The sequence below is a fragment of the Rhopilema esculentum genome, chromosome 11 (assembly GCF_057945365.1).
Source record: "Rhopilema esculentum isolate cy_ngs chromosome 11, ASM5794536v1, whole genome shotgun sequence".
NCBI lineage: Eukaryota > Metazoa > Cnidaria > Scyphozoa > Rhizostomeae > Rhizostomatidae > Rhopilema > Rhopilema esculentum.
The window spans coordinates 1,213,162-1,234,095 of NC_142825.1; the positions used below are offsets into that span (position 1 = coordinate 1,213,162).

General features: G+C 36.2%; 1 pseudogene across 1 annotated transcript; it reads left to right on the plus strand.

The window, feature by feature from the left end:
• The first annotated feature begins 16,325 nt into the window (after positions 1 to 16,325).
• LOC148958815 (uncharacterized) lies at positions 16,326 to 20,596 on the plus strand (annotated as a pseudogene). Its single transcript, XR_016144224.1, has 4 exons — positions 16,326 to 17,213; positions 17,781 to 18,046; positions 18,809 to 18,942; positions 19,432 to 20,596. The product of XR_016144224.1 is annotated as an uncharacterized LOC148958815 (transcript).
• The last annotated feature ends 338 nt before the right edge of the window (positions 20,597 to 20,934 follow it).

The following is a 20,934-nucleotide window of genomic DNA, read 5'->3' on the forward strand; positions in this document are numbered from 1 at the left end:
CTATTCCTCGAAGGTGAAAAAGTTACAGTTGAACCCTCGCAAGTAGAGGCTTTCGACTGAGCTACCGCTAACAACGAGAATGCAGCAGAATAGTGGGAACCAAGCTCTGGCCTACTAGCAATATTTCTTATGTTTCTATCCGAGGGTGAAGATTCCATATGTGTGATCACGAGAAAAAGTAACAGGAGTGTTGAATCCTTGTCCTCGCTAGGCCTACTGTTTCCTTCCCATAATGATCCTTCCCAGCTACACAAGTGGCCTCATATTGGCTGGGTGTTTTGTTTAAACGAGGTTTTAGTTGGGTGGATAAGTACCAAAATTTGGGATGTTTTATTCCTGATATATCATTGGAAAGCTTTCCTTCAGGCGAGCCCGAATCTAGCATTTATATTGACGTCAGATGTATACTTAAGAAGTTACAATGGTTTTGAGTCTAGGAAACATACACTTTTCGACGTCATCGGTAACGTGACTTTGATGAATTTTTGAAAATGTTGTAAGGGCTTAAATAATTCGTTATACCATATTGTTCCATAATCAGCCGAGAAAACAAAGGTTAGGCAATGCGGTCGATGGTTCAGAGGAATGCCCTGCCTAAGGGCTATATAAACAGAATCATGGGCATTGCACAGATGTGGTGCTCTCTGGCAAATGGAATGAGGTGGCTGGCATCTCTGTGGAAATAAAAGACATGGACCCTTGGTGGAGGGGTATTGTGGAGACTCCCTCATTTTTAGACACTTGTACCCCTGTATCTGTCAGACCCATCCTGTGACAGCTATAAGCTCTAGTCACATTCCAAGAGCTAGAGCAGTAACTACATGTCCTAAGAGCTAAAGTCTTCTTAGTGTGATGGCAGGCAGTTCAAGCTACAAATAAACGACAAGTTGTATGTTTTGCAAATTATTATGATTCCAAAACTTAAACTCTCGGAAGAGAATATGGAATTACTCTAGCTGATCGAATATAAGTGAATTAATGGTAACTAGAATTCTAATTTTTTAAATAAAAAACTTTACGGAACTAGGAATTACAAATAAACCAATCAAATTGTTAAAAAAAAAGATTTACATAAAAACTTGGGTGAAACACAGTAAAGGTGTGTATGAGAAAATAAAAGAAAAATAGTTAGTCAGAGTGCAGTCAAGGACTAAAAGCGGATGCCGAAAAGAATGTAAGAGAGGCTGTTACAGCTTAGCAGTGAATAAATAAAGTATGTTGTGACGCAAAGAAGAAAATGTCAAGATTAATGAATACATAATGATACATACCCTACCCCTATCTTGAAACGTCCCCTATTTCAAAAAACCGAAATATGCCACCATTCGATAATTACATATAATCACTTATTCATTTTCATACAGTATAAACTAATTGTAATAACACTCTGTGAGACCATCAGTTTGTGGATGATAAGCGGCAGTGTTGATCTTTTTAACTGAGAAAAAATCACTAAACTCCTGAACAAGCTTAGACAAGAATTTCTTGCCACAGTCTGACAAAAGTGTGTGAGTTGCTCTGTGTCTAGAAATTATCTCCTTGACAAAAAGCTGTGCAATAACGTCGGCACCTGCAGAGCTAATAGCAAAAGCTTCTGGCCATTTTGTCAGGCTGTCAGGCTGTCATTTTGTCAGTCCTAGAACATTGACACACACACGATCAAAAGGTCCTTCAACAAGAATACTATGCATAGGTGCTATTACATTGCGTTTAGGCAACTTCTTGGACGTGCAGTCCTTGCAAGTTTCTATCCAGTGAGTTATGTCCTTGTACATTCCTTTCCAAAAATAGAGCTGTCTTATCTTATCGTATGTTTTCCGGACTCCTGAGTGGCCTGCAGAAATGTCATCATGCGTCTATTAAAGTGAGTCTATCAACTTTTTGCCATTTCGTAGTTGGAGGTCCCGTTTCAATTCTATTTCTAGGGTCCAAGTAATAGCCTCTCCGATAATAGCCAATAAGTCCTAGAAAGGACCTAAGCTGCGTAAGATCTTGCAGAATAGGAAAATTTCCTTTCAGCTCGGCACAGACCATCCTTAGAAACTACATGTCCTAAGTATTTGACTTGAGGTTCTTCACTTATTAGGGAAAACACAGATTCTAGCCTTCCTAAATGTTCCTTGAAAGCGTTGTCCAAATATACCAAGCATGATGCCCAAATTTAAACCGGAAAGCAAAATCTACATTATAGGCGCTGAGATGATGCTAGTATTCTGCATAGACCAACGGGCATGACTGTAAATTCCCATAATGAGTTCCAGGTACCTGGTGCAGTAAACACAGTCTTATGCATTTCCTCCTCCTTAAAGGGTAATTGCCAATAACCTGACACCAAATCTAGAGTGGTGGAATTTTGTGCACCTCCTAGGGTATCTAGGGTCTCATCTGTGTGTGGTAAAGGGTAGACATCCTTATGCGTTACTGAGTTAAGTTTGCAATAATTTACATAAAACCTAGTGCTACCATCTTTTTACCACGCATAGGGCTCTTATATGGTCTAATAGCTCCCCTATTAGCCATGTCCTTAATGTGGGCATCTACTTTTTTTCGCTGAGCTTATTGAATAAAAAGGTTTTAAGCTTTTGAGAAAAACTGACAACAGACAATGATCTTTTTATATCTACTCAGATATTGTTCCAAAAATATATACCCAAAGAAACGCACAGATCTGAGACCACATTGCAAAGTGTTTTTTCGTATTAAAAATATCATTATTGTGGCTTGCCGTGTACCATTTTTGACACAGATTCAAAGAAGTTGTGAAAGCAGCTTGATGAGGTCTTCAAGCTTCAAAATCATCACGTTCAAAAGATAGGAGTGGAGGGTGCAGTGAAATAATCAAAGCAATCGCTTTCACCACTCTTTTTGCAGGAGATAAATAGGTTTGATATGAACATCATTTGTAAAGCCCCAGGCTATTATAATGAATTAGAGCCCCGGCCAACTAGAGCCCCAGCCAAACGAGCCAACATTTCTCCCAACATTTCAGCTAACATGCTCTTTTCACATGTTGGCTCAAATGTTGGGTCGTTTGGCCACCATTTTGGGTCCCCCAACATTGTTGGGAAAGATGTTTGGTAAAATGTTGGATCGATTTGAAACTGGTCAAAAATGTTGGCAGCTGTTGTGTGTTGTTGGGCATTGTTGGCTCATCTGGCCGGCTTGGCCAACATTTGTTGGCTTCAGGCAAGCGCTGTAAGTAATTCATATACAAGCGCTGTAAGTAATGTGAATAGAGCTGCGCCCCAAGTTTGAGTTTGTAAAGCAGAGATTAAAATTGTGAGAAAAGCGTACACTTGATTTAGAAGACTTGGGAATATTGGATGATGGAAGAGTACAAAGAAAGAGATTTATGAGTGGAGATGAGTATGACAAGGCCGTAGAGGAAATGAATAGAGTTTTGGGTAAAAGAAAGGCGTTGCCTTTAAGACCAGGGATGTCAGGCTTAGGCCATTTTGGACTACATCCACCAAAAAAGTACAGCTAAGAAGAGAGATTGCCAAGGCCTCAAAAACAAAATCTCGACAAGGAAGGGATGAGCTTTACAACACCAACTGGCCCTACTGGGGACCTTTACAATTTTTGTGTCCAGTTATGCAGCCAGGAAAAAGCAAGGATACCTTATCTTACAATCTGGAGTCCGAAAAATGTTTAAATTCAAGAAAATGACAGAGAAGAGACCAGCAAAGAAAGTGAAGATTCATCCTCAAGCAGACAATTTTCTAAAAATTCACACTCTTCTTCAAGCTCACAAAAAGGGTCCAAAGGGTCTCTTCAAGACTCCAAAGATAACCAAGAGAGCACTGGAGCTACAGAAGCAGGAAATCATGAACAAGTGCATCAATGTCTTGTGTGAACCACCACCACAACAGTCACATGATGCATTGAAAGAATGTCCATTTGCTTTGTTAGTAGCAGAAAAACTGAATAAGTTAGATGATCGCATAAGGGTAATTGCAGAGAAGCGAATTTGTGATGTCCTTTTTCACATAGAAATCAATGAAGTTGCTTCAGCTCTTCCTGTAAACTACAACAGTTCTCATAACCAGTCAAGCAATGGGGGTGGAATACATCACTGCAACTTTGGATTTCTAAACTATTTGCAGCAATGAAACTGTAAAAACCCACTGATGGTTTTGTAGCTAATTTTTTACCTGTTGGTTTAATCCTATCCGGACTGGACTTTTTGAGCTGCTAGAAGACTAGGGGGGCTCATTCAGCCCCCCCCACTCTAAAATAGTTGCTCCTCTGTATATGTTGACAAAAACCACAATAGACATAGCAGAGATTATGATGTATCTTTTTTTTAAATAAGATATCCGAAAATATATATGAGGTCATAATTATTCAAGACATAATGACAAGAGTACACAAAAAATGACGTCATAGTCTAAGTCACATAACATACAACTGAGCTTTTGTACATAAAATATTAAAAAGATCATGCTTTATATATATATATAAAAAATTTTTATATATAAAAAGATCATACATAAGAGGTAACAAGGATTTCATAAAATGGTTACAGGATGCACCTGGATTGAGTGCATCAAAAAATTCCTTAAATTTGACCTTGACCACTGTGAAAAAAAACAGCCCAATTCCCCCCAATTTATTGTTTACACAAATTCACACTTCATATAGATAGAAACCAAACATAAAAAAGAATTGTGCTAATTGAGTCTACCAATAATGTGGAGCACTGCTTGGTTAAGAAAGTTGGGGGGGGCTGAATGAGCCCCCCTGTCTGGATAGGGTTATTATGTTTTATTAATAAAAAGTTTCCATGAAACTAGTACTAGGTTTTAAGAAACTCAAAAATGTAAGAAACTCTAGTGGTAGGCTCAAGAAGAATAAAAAAACTGCAACATCTCAATTTTTAAGGACTGAAAAGTATGTAAATTTGGCAAGCAAGTATTTTAGTTCAAGTCTGAAGTTGATATAGTTTTTTCAATATTTTTGCCACTGCCATGATACAGCACCTTTATTGAAGAAATACTCTTTCAGAGTTTCTCTTACTTCTTTTGCATCAGCTTTGGAGTTATTTCCATTGCCTCTTGGGCACAATGAAAAAGGTGATTCTGTGGGGGGATTTTGATGATCTAGTCTATCACTTGCCATTTGTTCCAACATAATATGTAAGTACAGCAGTGCAGTATATGTTTCAGGATGAACTGCACTGAAGAAAGTGTTGCAAGCACAAGTTGCTCGATAAATTCTGTAGGTAACAGCATTGTTGATCTAAAGACTCTCCACCGATTGGCAATGATGGTAAATAAATTTTCAGATAGTCTTCTGACTCTACTGTGCCTGTAATTATAAATTCTTCTTTCTGCAGTCAATCCTGTGAGGGGGCTTCTTCAGAAAACCTTTAAGAGCAAACGCATCATCTCCAACAAACACATATCATCTATTTTTTGCACCATGGGAGAGACATTTTGGAACAGTCTTCAATTGCTTTTGCCAGAGAACATTTGTTCCAGACACCACAATCCGAAATTCTCCCATTGGTGCCAACGTCTTCATAAATACATTCATAGTCTGGCCCAGCAATAGCTAACAAAACTATAGAATGAGTGCCTTTTTTAGTTGTAATACCTGGAACCTGCTTCTGGTGGTGGCTATATGTTTGCCATCAATGGCATCTATACAATTTGGAAACTGCCATTTTTGGTCAAAAGCATGGGCAATATTTACCCAGTTTTCTGCAGATGAAGGTAATGCAAGAAACAATGGTCTCATGTTCTTTATAATTGCCTGGCAAACATCCTTCACTATGTAGAAAATTGCTGCCCTAGAAACACGGAATTGAAATGACATGTAACAAATAGTCTCCCCAGTAGCCAGAAATCTAAGGGTGATGACAAGTTGTGCTTTTGGACTGATAACAGTATTACCACCTGAAACTTGATATGGTGTAATGTCTTTTTCAATTGCCCCCTAAATTTGAAGCAAGCATTCATGGGACATGCGTAACATCTCTTTGACAGAAACACTGTCTTCCATGCTTAATTCTCTGAAAATACCTTCTTCTCGCGTTTTTTGATCCATTGCCTTGTTTTCCCTCGTTTGCTGGAACATTCGTCATCTTCTGATAGCTGCGTTATCATTAAACACATGACTGCTTGGTGCCTTTTCAGATGATTAGAATCCATGTTGGGATGAGTGTGGCAACCACTTTCTGTCAGCCTCGCTTTAGAGTAAGAAGGGACTCAATCTGAGTATTCAAAAAAGGGTTGTGCCAAATGTTGGATGAATTGTTGGATCGTTTGGCCAGGCTTCCTAACAACTCCCAACATTGTTGAGAAAGGTGTTGGGTTAAATGTTGGGTGAAATATTGGCTCCTTTGGCTTAAGATTTTTAGCTAAAAGAACATCAAGGAATTTTACATACCTAGATTGCTGTATCAGTTCATTTCCAATTTTGATATTTACTTTTTTTCTGATGATAACCTTTAACCTTTTTTAATTCATTATTAACTACTATTTGTAGCATATCCAGATTTTCAGCCTCAAAGTTGATTTTTGCATCATCCGCAAATAAATAGAAGGAGAGCAAGGATGATGAATTAGAAAGATCATTAATGAAAATTAGGAAGAGAAGGGGGCCAAGGACAGAACTCTGTGGAACTCCACATGTGACATCAAGATAGTTAGAGCTAGATCCATTCACAGAAACATACTGCTTTCGATCGGATACATAAGATCTAAACCAAGCTGGAGCAGATCTTCGGATTCCATAATTTACAAGTTTCATGAGAAGAATACTGTGGCTAACTGTATCAAAAGCTTTCTGTAGATCGAGAAATATGCCGCAACCAAATTTCCTGTTATAAAGTGAATTTTTAATAGTTTGTGTCATGCTTATTAAAGTGTGATTAATAGAATGATTTTCATGGAATCCAAACTGAAATGAATATAAGATACTATGCTTATCTAGAAAGTCATATAGACGCTTATACATGACTTTTTCAGTAATTTTGCTAAAGACAGATAAGAGAGATATGGGATGATAATTAGAAGCAGTAATTGAACAGCCTTTTTTAACACAGGAATTACTTTTGCAAATTTCATCTTGTTAGGAAAAGTACCAGATTGAAAAGATTCATTTATGATCTGAGAGAGCAGAGTACTGATCACAGGGCAAAGATATTTTAGAAGTTTAGTAGGATTACTGTTGGGACCTAAAAATTTGCCAGGTTTTAACAAATTGATAACATCAGATATTTCAGGAGGAACTGATGGAGCAATCAAAATTGAAGCATCAATGCTATTGTGGATGAAATCTAAGGGAGAATTTCTAGTTCTTGGTATATCCTTGGTGACATCATTAGAAACATTGACATAAAATTTATTAAATAGATTAGCAATTGCAACAGGGTCAGATATTAGGGCACCATTGGAATTTTTCAATTTGCTTATAATATTTTTATTGGAAGATTTCTTTATATTGATCTTATCCCTGACCATAATTGCTTCATATTTTTACTTTTTTTCGGAAAGTAATCATAAAAATAATTGGCTTTGCTCTGTTTTAAAGCAATTGCAACTCGATAACGAAACTTTTTTTTAAAGATTTTCGGTTGTCTGATCACTGTTTTTCTTGGTCTTTTTAAGCAACCTTTTATATGAATCATTTTTTGAATTATTCTTTTGATCCAAGGTTTATTTCTTAATCTAACTTCCTTCTTTGTAAGTTTTTTCAAGAGAGCATGAGTCTTTACTAACTCATCAAGGTTTGAAAAAAATCTGTTGAATTTGGAGTTTATATTTTTTTGGATATCATCTAAGTATGCTAGGTCTAAGTTTGCAAAATAGATTTGGAGTTTTTCTATGTCAAGTTTAGAGAAATCATGATAAGAGTACAATAAGGTTTTGAACGGTATACCTGCTTGTGTCATTATAAGAAATTGAGGAAAATGATATATTATTTGCATCAGAAAATTACCACTCAGTTTCTTGATCAAGAACATTAGCAAAAATGTTCTCTATAATTGTGGAAGAATTATCAGATAGCCAAGGATGTATCACATATGGCAGGAGTTGCTTGGAAAAAAGTAAATTTACTAAATTTCCAGTGGCTGTGTGAGAATTATAGTTTAGAAGATCGAGGTTGAAATCGCCTAAAGAAATATTTGTTGGGGAAAGACAAGTTTTTACATAGATACCAACACCACAATTCTGACTATGTGATTGGACAGAGAAAAAGCTGTAACCAGGAATCTCAACACTGGTTTTCATTTGTTTTCAAAAAGATTCCCAAGTTTCAGAAACTCCTACAACATCAAATTTAATACACAGACTTACAAGAGTAGAAACAAGCTCATCATAGTGACAGGACAGACTTCTGATATTCATTTTTAGCAGAGAAAGATCATTTTGGGAATGCTCATGATTAGAAAGGTCCTATAATGTGTGATAAGAGGAGTTAATATTGGCAGGTAAATGCTCATCAATATCATAGTCCACAAGGTTTGGCAAATTCATAAGATCTGGTTGATCTGGAAAGATGGCGCTGATTTGAGAAAGGATGGGATATTCACTTCATACAAGTTAAATAATTCAACATCGTCAATTGTTCCAAAAGGAAAAATTGATTCATTTTGTGCTTCTGTGCCTGTAAGGCAAGACCATGGAAGCTTGTGAACTCTATTGATAATTGCTGTATACTCCGATAAAGAAATTTCCTTACATCCTATGTGGAAACAAGAATTGCAATAATGGCAAGAGAGGAAAGGCTTATCTGGTATGTTTTTGTGGCAAATGCCACACGGAGTTGTTATTTCAGGCATCTAAACTGATGAAAACATGATAATAATGAAGTAAAAACAACAATTCTGATCGTTCTTTAAAAAATCAACAAACATGTGAACAACACAACAGTTAGGTTCAGCATATCAACAAAAGGATACTTCATGAACACCACTGTCATTTATCGAGCTTGCCCCATGAGAAACTGTTCTTGCTGGTTTGGATTAATGAGGTGGTTAATCCTTTATTACCAGCTTTTCAAGAACAAAATATGCCACTTTGCTTTTCTTTCTTGCTTCCAGCAGCACAGGGATTTGACCTTCTCGCTTATCCAAAGTGCATCGTGACAAACCAGCTAAAAAATGCACCCCTTCAGGGTTTAATTGTCTGGCCATGCGGAGAAATTGTTCCTTATCTTTCCTTTTCCAAGAATTTGGCTACGATAGGCCTAGGATGTTCTACTTGATTTGGCTTACGATAGCTGTTGTTTTGCCGATTCACTCTATGACATGATTCAATTTCAATATCTTCATACTCTTCATATCATCCTTCAAATCTTGAATCAATAGTTTGAATGATGAGTTGAATGCATCTGTTTGATTCTGAAGCAGGGTTTTTACCATGTCCATTGAAACATAATCTGGTTCACCCTTTGGCATCTTCAGTAGTTAAATTCTGGCCTAGACAAGTGGGCCTAGTCCTACTTAAGAATAAGCTACAATTGATCGATTTAAGCTGATGAGATGCACATATAGTTATGTTACAGAGGCTATGACACTAAAATAATAAAATGTATATTTCAACCAAGTTTAATGCGCAGATTTCAAAACTTTTTTCCTTCTTTCGATACGATATCTAGTTCATGAAACAGTTGGTTTTAAATTCGGAATTTCGCATACATTGATGGCAGAATTTGAACTCAGTCAGAAATTTGGTGCCAGAAGTCTGTGACGTCAGATATTGGACAGAATAAGCGTGCTTTGTTGTGTTGATTGCCACCTACACGTTGAGTGCGAAATAAAATCCGCTTTTAATAATTTCCTGTTGTTTACTTCTGTGACAAATTATCAGCTTTTTTGAATAACTGTTGAATGTTTTGTTTTCCGTATTCAGGAAATTTTGTAAAGGTAATTTTTGGAGGGTTTAGGTTTGCCAATAGCTTGCACAATAATGCCATCATGTCCCTCAAGTTCCATATTAATCTTTGTATGCATGATTATGTGCGTTGATTATTGAGATTTCCGACTTTTTTGATAATTGACATAAACTTTTTGAGTTCACAAAAGTATAAAATAGGGGTGTAAGATGTATTCGGGCAGTTTTTAGATCAGAACATCAGGTCAAAACAACGAGATTTGAAACAAGATTTCAAATTTAAATCAATAAGTATGCAAGCATCTACAAGGCTGACAAACAAAAAAGTGAAACGTGGGGGTCATTATTGCATTGCCGGATTACCAATTGGGGAGAGCTGTACAAACAGTAGTTTGACGCCAGGTATTAGTATGCACTGTTTTCAAAGTAAAGACCTTGATTTGTGAAGGCAATGGATTCATTTCGTCAGAAGCCATTGTGCCAAGTTCAATCACCAAGCCTACTCGATTAGCCCTTACCTGTGCTCAGATCATTTTGGGCGCACTTGCTATGAAAGACAGTTTGCTTTAGAGCTTCCTGGTTTTGAGAGTTCCAAAGTGAAGAGGACTTTAAAAAAGGATGGGATTCCAACTGTATTCGACACACAAGTACGAAGCCAGGCATTTAGTGAATCGTCTTCAAAGGTGGAAAGAAACAGAAGAACTGTGAGTTTAAAATATACCTCTGAGCTTTATCTATGTACAGTCTTGTAAATGGTGGATAGGTTTGCAACAATAAATAACGCGTGTGTTTCAGAGAGGCATTCACTTTATACTTATCGTGCATCATTACATGGAGTAATAATATGTATGAATCACTACAATGCTCCCCTTTTTTTTAAAACATAACAAAACAAACATTTAAGTCTAAAATGTTAAAGTCACTCTTCCGTTTTCTTCATCTCATTACGTTAGATGGTATTACAGTTCCATATCGAAAAAATTTGTATTCTTGATCGCTTTGAACGTCTAGGTGAAACATTATCATTATTTTCAACCTCTTCATCTTGGCTCTTTTCATTAATCTTTGAATCTCTGTTCTTTGTTTCGCTGTCTGTATCTTCATCATCGTCTTCCATCTTTTCATAACGTGGTACTTTCTTGAAATGTGATATGTTTCTTGTGATGATATGACATTTGTTCTTTGCTACAACTGTTGTTCCTTTAATCTGGATGACCGTGAATCACTGTGGACTGAACTTTGATGTTAACTTGTTGCTTTTCTTTTGTAAACAAATAACAATGTCTCCTTCTTTAATATTAGATTTCTTTGCGTGATGTCTTATTGTTATACCAGCCTTATACTAGTCAATTTTTCTAGCCACCCTGTCCATTTTGCTCCAGTGTTAGTTGGATCTGATTTGGGCTGAAATTGAGGCATAGGCGAAATATTACTTGCTGTAGCCATTCTAGTCGATCCTTTTTCGTTTTTATCTCGTCGCCATTGTAAATGGTGGATAGGTTTGCAACAATAAATAACGCGTGTGTTTCAGAGAGGCATTCACTATATACTTATCGTGGATCATTACATGGAGTAATAATATGTATGAATCACTACAAGCCTCGATGAAAATGACTCACATCATTCTCAGATTCAAGGTTTTCGTAATTTTTTCAATAAAGTTTTTTAACAAACTTTATATTAGTTTCTTTAAATTTATCATTTCCTCAATTTTAGTTGTTAAGAGGAATCAAACAGCACGAACACGCTGACAAAAATGAATGTGCTTCAGGACAGTTTGATGATAGAATGAAGAATATTCAATGTAAAATATTCGAGAGTTTGATGTAAAATATTAATTTTATACATTTTTACAGAAAATATTTTAGATAACGTTTGATATCAAAAGTAATTGTCTGTAATATTTTCTAAAAAAATTATTACAGATTACGTTGAGCATACAAAAGAACTGTTATTTACATCAAACGAAGAAGAACTTGGCCAGATTTTGAAAAAAGTATGCAGATAAGATGCCTGCATCCTTGGTGAGCAGATTTGAAAGAACAACAAATAAAAAAGAGGCTGTAAAAGAATATCAAAAAAGGAGAACGCTATTTCAACCATTATACCCTTCAGGTAATATTCTTAATTCAAACAGAGGCCAGAAAATAACCTTTTATTTGACTTTTCAGTTAAAGTTTTGTTGATTAATCATTAAAACTGTATGATGAAGAAATTTGCCATTTTTTATTTTAAATTGAGTAATCAATCTTACCAGAAAATGATCAATACAAAAGGAAATTTGCCAAAAAAGAAAGGCCCTTTCATGCAAAAAATGTGGCCAGTTGATGAAAGGACATTTTAGGACTTTATGCAAAGAATAACTTAAAAAATTATAAACACCTGCATAAAATTAAATATAACAAAAGCTAATTGTTTAAAGATAATCTATGTTTTTAGTTACGTTCCTCTGCATTTTTATATCCAATCTTCTGGTTAGATATAAACTTTTCACTGATGATATGATAAATGCATGCAGGCAGAGGTCCTGTATTGTCCCATCCCATGTATTCAAATATCCAGCGTGCTAACCAGGGATAAGAAACTGCACGGAGGTACCTGATACATAAATATTTTGAAACATTAATGCTCACATTTTTCGCCTCAATAAGACCAAAATTGATGTTTCCAGAAAATGGATGGCTAAGGAGTATGTGCAGCTGCTATTAACCAAAGAAGGACAAACACACAAACTATTTGTTTCGATACAGTTTTGATGGAAAGCATTCTCCCAGTGCATTCTCGGTGTGTTTGCCTGTTTCTAATGACCCTGTGTTGATAAAAATTACTAAAAAATAAAGCATATTTTTTCTTCCAACAGTGGTTTGGATCTGTTTTGTGGGTTTCTCCATATGTCATTACTTTCCATCGTTGAAACTTTGAACTGCAATGAAACACAAACAGAAAATTACAGGTTTATAGAAACATTGGTGCAAGAACAATAGAAATTACTAATCGTAATTTCTTGAAAAGAGACTCTTTCGTTATTCTGTAACTTTCATCCTGAAATAATACCTGGTACATTAACAAAGCAGTGTTAAATTTCTTGCAAAACGTACATTCAAATTCGAAAACTCCCTCTTTAAACCTACAAAAATAAATTTCACAACAGAAGAGAGATTTCCTAAAATAGAATTCCTCTTCTCTAGAGGCAAACTTTTATGCCAAAAACAGCCTTTTCGATATCTTAAAGCTAGCCTGTGTATTATCAAAGATAGGGGTAAGCCGCCGTGCCTCAAACAAGGGTGAGCATGCATGTCAACATTGAGCATGCATGTTCTTGGATATTCCGATACATCAGTCTGCCCCAAGCAGTCACTAAAACGTTCTTTTCCACCCAACCAATGCAACAAGAACACTTTTTTATAATTTTTTCTTCTTGGATTTCCGCTGTTGAGGAACCTTGCTCCAAGTAACCATCTCTTGATAAACCAATCAAAAAACTTGAAAAAGTCACATTTCTTTGATTATATTCTATTGGAGAAAAACTAGAAAAGTAAATACAATAAGGATCGGTACCCTGGTAAGGGCTCGGTTAATAATAAGCTGGCCTACGTGAATGCCTAACGAATTTGTGTGGCATTTGGAATGTTCTTTTGTATAAATTTAGGTAGAAATCTTATGTTGAAACAGGAAAATTTAGCAGCAGCTTTTGAAAACACAAAGACAACAGCAATGCCGACTCAAAGTCAGAGAAAAATGCCACTCTCATATCTGACTTAAAATGTCAGTTTAAGTCAGTCTTATTTGTCAATCTTTCCATTAGTTCACTTGGTATTTTTGGCAACTCGTGCAGCTCATTCTTCGACATGTGTGACTCTTTGTCCATTGATCATCATCAGAAACGCTTTTAAAGTTTTTTTTCTCATCACTACGATTGCAATAATTTTATTTTGTAAAAACAGGCTAGCCAGTTACAAATTACCTTGTAATAGTGAGCTTTGTAATTTTATTTTGAACTGGAATCCAAAATGAAAGTTTTCATTATTATTATTTTATAGTTTTATGTCTTCTTTGTACTGCTCTTGCAACTATGCCAAGGTCAGCCCATGGCCTTGGGACAATATAAATGTTCATTTGATGGAAAGCATCTTTCTCAGTTCGAGAGCAACCCCCAGCAGATCAATCATATGTAGCTCGTCAGTTTTTATGTCACCAGAAATTTGATAAGTGTTCTATTGAGGCCTTTCTTCACGAGTCCAAGTGCACCTATAACAACTAGAACAGTCAATGTTCTTATTCCCCATTTCTTTGATATTTCTATTTCAAGGTCTTTATACTTGGAGAGCTTTTTCTATCTCTATGACAGAATTTAATCGTAAAGATACAAAGAAATAAACTGGATAGTTTCAAGTGCATGAGAAGTTCCACTAGGGACGTGTGCCGACTTCATCATTGTCAGTTGAGTTGAGTGCACGCTTGACATTCATTTTCATTAGAGTTAAATCTCTCTTGGCCCATTGTTAAGAGCTAATATCATGAAATACGATAATTTGGTAACTTACCTGTCTCTGGCTCCTTTCTGTAGGTTTCGATCTCGCTTTGGGCTCAAATATTGTAGGGAAAGCGGTAGTTCCAAGCTGATCTGCTACCAAACTTCTACGATACGGCTCATCCATTCCCGGAATGGATGAATATTGCCTCTGGAAATCTTCCGGCACGAAATGCTCAGAGCAAATGACAGAAAATTTAGATTCAGACCATTTTGCTCGTTTTTGTTTAACAAAATCTGTCCATCTCTTCCTCCGCTTCTTGGCTTCGGGCCTAACATCGCCAAAATAGGGTATCTTGTGGATCGATATCCCATGTTCATGATCCTTGGTGTTGTTGCAACCATAAACAACGCACCTATCAGGCATTTTCTCGAGCAAACGTTAGAAAAAAAGAGCCGAATCTGTGGAAAACGCCCTAGACGAACAGTTAACAGTTTGGTTTTCTGCCCTTAGCAACAGATTTTCTGTTCGCCGATTCCTGTTGTGACGTAAGAGATGCTCGTTACCAGTCTTTCACTTTGACGCGGTAATTTTCGGGATTTTCACACAATTGCAACATTTGTTCATTATTTGTGCAAATTCAAGACAAGTTATGAAAAAACTAACATTTAATACTAGAATCGCGACTCCTCAAACTATAAGTTGATTGTGAAAACAAAAAACATGTTATTCGCCCTTTAATCGCAGACTGTATAGCTTACTTTAAAAATGTGACCTTTGGAAAGCAGACTGAAAATTGAATGCCTGTAAGTTTGGCTGTCGTCAGAGAACCTTGAAGGCAAAGCCTTCTCCTTTCTACATCTTTCTTGGTAATCATCATTTCATGTTGATTAGTTTCTTTGAACATTCATAGTTTTCTATGAACGACCAATAGTCTTCATCCAAATGGACACGAAATTTACCAAAAATAACTAATGGTCCTCGCTTGGAATGTGGGGAAGGGGGATGTGCCTCAATCTTGTCAACCACATGAAAGTAGACTTTTTCGCCAGCAAATTCCTGTTATATGGTCTCAGTTGACAACATTATGAACCAAAGGAAAAAAACAGTGATCAGTTTGCAAATTGTGAACCTCTAAGTTGCAATATATCACCTAACGTTTAAAATTTTAAGTGATTTTGCAATTTAGTGGCTCAGTTTGTCAAAGGTTAAAAATTATTTTAAAAAAAGATTTTCTGACATCACACACACAAACTCAATTTCAAAAGTTGTTTTATGATATTGTTCTAGCATCATTAGAGTCTGTTCATTGTATGTTCAATGGCTGTGATATTGCTGGTATAGTTTTTTTAGCTACATCATTGGACATATGATATAGTTTAAATTAGAAATGCTTGCCAGGGTAGTCAGTGAAATCATCAGAATCTATTTTTTTAAAGAAATCAAGCTCTTCTGGAAGGATAATTGATGTTCAATTCTCATACAGTGATGTGATTTTGGGCTCCAGTTCAATTTTGGGATACAGACTGTTAAAAGGAAAATGTATACTTGATATCAGCAATCAGCAGCTATTGTTAGATATATTTGCATTCAATTCTATTTATTGCCCAATGGAGATTTGGCCATAAGATCATTCAAAGCTTCCAACTGTTTGGGACAGCCAGTGACCTTATAGAACTCTTGTTTACGATATTTCATGTAAGCTCTATGGTTTGCTGATAAAAGGTCATTATCAGATGGAACTGGCAGCTTCCGGTGACCAACAACAGTCAGAAGTGGATGATACAGTTTTAAGTGCTGTTACAGGTTAAGAAACATTTTGCCATACGATCTGCAATTCTTAACTCTACGTGGCCCGTCCAGTCGATCAGTTTTCTAAAAATAAATGGTCTACATGTAGTCCCTGGCAGGTGCAACGAATTCCAACATGACCATACTCTGCTTAATTTAATAATAAACAGTTGTATCTCAAAAAACCAAATAAATTTGGCCCCTTAATTTTTGAAAACCCCCATTGAATAGAAAAAAACCACAAAACAAGTTGACATTAGGAGTCCAGGTAATTTTTCATTACGTGACCTGTGCAGAGCCAATTTTTTTCAAATCAAGGTTAATACACCTCTTGTCTTACGCACTGCAATATCCAGACCAAAAGCTGGCCACAATGGTACCTGGTAGTGGCAAGTCCTTCATTGTTCAAGATTATAAGAAGGAACTTTCGAAACGGTATTCAAAGCTGGATCTTTACATTTGCCTTAAAAGTGACTTTGAAGGAGGAAAGGAAGGCCCAGAACCTCAAAAAAGGCCCCAATTATTTATGTAAAAGATGAAACTGTCGATTTGGAAACTGAATTCATTGTCCAGAGCATGGACACTTTAGCAGACTTACAATTTCCTGGTTTTGCTGATACCCTGTCACATGTACCTGCATTTAGCCAAGATCCAATCACTAATGTCAATGTGCAGACACTAACAGCACCCGACCAAACAACAACAACAACAGATCAAGACTATGACAGCGTCTTTGGTTCTTCGTTTGTTGCAACAGAGCGATGCCCTGTCTGTAACAAAAAATTTTGTTTGTTTCTATGATTGAAGAACGTGTAGATGCTTGTCTAGAAAGCAAGGAAACACCATTCATTGCACTTCAAAGCTCTGATGAAGAAGCAGAAGGTTACAGAGTTGAACTAGAAGAAGCTAGCCAAAGTCTACCTGAAGAGCAGATGAGCTCTTCTGAATGTAAAAGAATGTTAGTATAAGTAGTGTGAACATGCCAATTCAATTCAGTTCTTCAAGAAATCCTGGAACAAAGACAAGCAAGGTAGAACATACAGAATTTACTATGTTGGTGAAGCAGGCATTGACTCTGGTGGAGTATCAAGAGAGTTTTATTCAAGTAAGATTCTACAAAATATTTAAACAATAGATCTCTATCGATAAAGTCAATATTTTTTAGTCTTTACAATGGGAACTAACTTTAGAATGCACTTATGTTTTGAACATTGGCATTACCTCTTCATAACATGCCCTGTACACAGAATATGTTTGGAAGACATCGGAAACGTCTGCTTCTTTGTCTTGTGAAGATATTTCTTCCAACCAGATCAACATGCTGTAGATCAAAACTGGGCTCCCTGCTTACTGACAATGCTATTTCCTAACTTTTGCATTGTTCCCTTATAATACCAAGAGTACCTGTAACTTTGGCAAGGGAAAAATATGGAAAGGGTATCATTAAAGATTTAATCAGTTTGCAAGATTCCTATACCAGGTCTTATGAAGATTATATTTTATAACTAATGATTTCAATGGGAAATTTAGTTGATGATAATTTGATGGCTACAAGCAAGGTAATGGTCCACCAAACACCCCAAATTTTCTGACTCACCCTGTAAAGCCACAAAAAGACAGCTATAAATCACAAATCATTCATGAATGACTAATTCCATATTAATCTTTGCAGAGGCTTTCAAGGAAGTCAAGTCTTGTTATTTTGTTGGGACTGATGACATGGGATATGAGCCATGCTGTGGGACAATCAGTATTGCCGATGGAACTGTAATGAGCATAGGACATCTGTTTGCTGCTAGTGTTTGCAATGGTGGTGCAGCACCCTGTTTCCTTTCACAGTGGCTTTATACATATATTTCTAGTGGTTTACAGAGTGTTCTGAATTGCCTTCCCTGTACTCTGCCTTCTGGTTCCTGCTACAGTGAGACTTATGGGGAGGTAATAAATGATAAGGCTAAATATGTCAGCAAGAATACTTTTCAGAAGATTCATTGCTCCTGATAAACACTCTTGATCAATTTTATAGGAATTTGGTTGAAAATGCAACGCATCTTGTATTTGTAACAAAGTTCCTGGCTGCCATTTTTAGCATCATCAACTAATATCTTAAAGTGTCTTGAGATTTGATTAAATTTTCATTTTACATTCTTTAGTTACACTGATTGCTGATAATTTAACTGTGATTGCATTCACTGATACTGTGATTTTTTAATGTACTGGCCAAGATTCAGTTTGTTGCAGGGTACAGTCATTTGTTCTGGAACTGAAAATTGTTATTAGCTATGTTTGCAAACAATTCCCATTATGTTGAAAATAACTTAAGGTGAATCTAGTTATGATGGTTTGTGGGTTGAGAGATACCAGACAAGGATTCATGTTTTCTCTACAATCCCATCCAAACTCCTTGAGTCGAATGCATTTTGTGTTGAAAGTACGGTCACTGCCTGCAAACTTCTACCTTTCACTGCTGAAGACCTCTTTCCCCCATTTCAAGGTTGATTTGATTGATGAACAAATGGTTGTGAAGTAGTTGGTGACATTTCCATCATCTTTAAACATTGCAATGAGGGTCAGAGAGAGGGAGGTTTTAATTTGGGTTTTCTTTCAAAAGCAACCTGTTTCAATGTGCACAATAAAATTACTGTTTGTGCACTTGAGTCCAAAGTGAAAAATTATCTCTTGGATTTTATGATCTTGTAGCTTTTCCAAGCCTGTGATGATGATAAAGTTAAAGAAATAGTGACAAGTCCAGCTGGATTAGAGCTGCTGGACTCAGTTGGTTATAGGGGCAATCCCATGAAAGCCAGCTTGGACAAAAAGTCTAGCATCTTGCAGTAAGTATTGGAGGATCCCTACTTTAAACAAAGAATGTACCTGTTTGATAGTTTAGTGGTGATTAGTGAGTTTGGTGATTGCAGTACTTAACTGTGCCATGATTGAGAAACATTTTGCCTAAGGATGGCCTTCACTTGAAACTGAAGTTCAAATGATGAAAATCATTTTAAACTTCAATTTATTGACATTTCATGCTGAAGGAAAATCCAGCAGACATTTGATACTGTTGCAACAACCACAGGGGATGGTTCTTTCACATAAGAGGTACCTGGGGATGCTATATGCTCGAAGGTATACTGAGGGTATTATTTATTGCAGTTTGGTCTAGCCAAGAGTATCATACAGTATTGAAAATATTGGTCTAAGCAATGGTCATATTTTCAGCTAATTTGTGTTAATTCAGCTAATTAGCTTTATTCTTGATATTTCATGTATCAAAACATATCTTGTCTGTTTTGTCTAAGTATGCTATATATGCTTCCATTTAGGTCAATTTTTATCAAGGTAAAGATTGATCCACTACTGTCAGTTCTCAATGAACTAACCGATGGTTTGAAGATCTATGGCTCACTGGACCAGATCAGGAAACACCCAACTATCTTCCAGAATGTCTTTTGATCTTTTATATGAACATGTGTCAGACAGGTTAAAACTAAAAGTCAGGAGTTCTGAGGAGTATTGCTTTGAAACTCGTGAAGTTATGAAAGAAAAACCAACTGGGGGGTGGTGCACTTTGTGTCTGGATAGGGTTAAAATTTCTTCTGCTAACTGAACTTCACGAACAGTAGCAGATTCTAGTTTCCCTGATCCTTGTTTTCAAAACTAGAGGCACCAGTTCTAAAATGCTTTTCCAACAAGGGCAGATGGCTTTTTTACACACCAAAGAAAGGGATGGTGATTTCGCCATTGGTTCATTGCGTCAATCTGTCCTTATCATGAGAAGCAACAGATTAGGGAAACTGATGAGCAGTGTTGACCCTGCTGTTGTTGAAATGTTGGAAATGTTGAGAAGTCCCAATACCTGCTTTGAAAATCTGAAAAGTTGCTAAAGTTGAGAGGGATATATTCAACATTTTCCACTTTATGAAATGACCAAAATGGGCAAATCCTCATAAAAATTTCAAAAAATCATCATTTTAAGCGGATCTTGTTGTTCCCAAAATAAATCAAGGGTACATTTACATTGTCCACTTCATGAAATGACTAAAATGGGCAAATCCTCATAAAAAATAAAAATTTTAAAAAATGATCATTTTATGTGGATCTTATCATTCCCCAAATAAACCAGGGGTATATTAAACATTGTCCACTTCATGAAATAAACAAAATTGATAATTTTAAAAAAATAAACAAATGATCATTTATGCGGATCTTGTTGTTCCCGAAATAAACCAGGGCTATATTCAGCCTTGTCCAATTCATGGAATGGCCAAAATGGACAAATCCTCATAAAAAATAAAAATTTGAAAAAATGATCATTTTATGCAGATCTTGTCATTCCCGAAATAAACCATGGGTATATTCAACATTGTCCACTTCATGAAATAAACAAAAATGATCATTTAAAAAAAAATTTAAAAAAATGATCATTTTATGCAGATCTTGTCGTTTCCCAAATAAACCAGGGGTATATTCAACATTGTCCACTTTATGGATATCAGTTGATTGCAGTGTTTGCTACCAGAATTTCTGAAATTTTTTAAATTGCCACCCACCGAGGTAAATTTTGCAAATACAATAGGGGTAGTAGCACTGTAATGACAGTCTTCAGTGTCCTCTTTCTTTTTCCCTTCGGAGCCTAAGATGGAGGATCCTTGCAAAAAGAAGTTTTTTATATGAGTGTTTAAACTTTAACGATTTTAAGTTATTGTGAACCAGCTCAAAGATTGCTGTCTGCTTTTGCCTTTTTGCTATTTTAATTACAACTTGAAACATGAATAATTATTTATATTGAAGATTTTAATGTACTTTTCTTTTTGAATTTTCTTGTC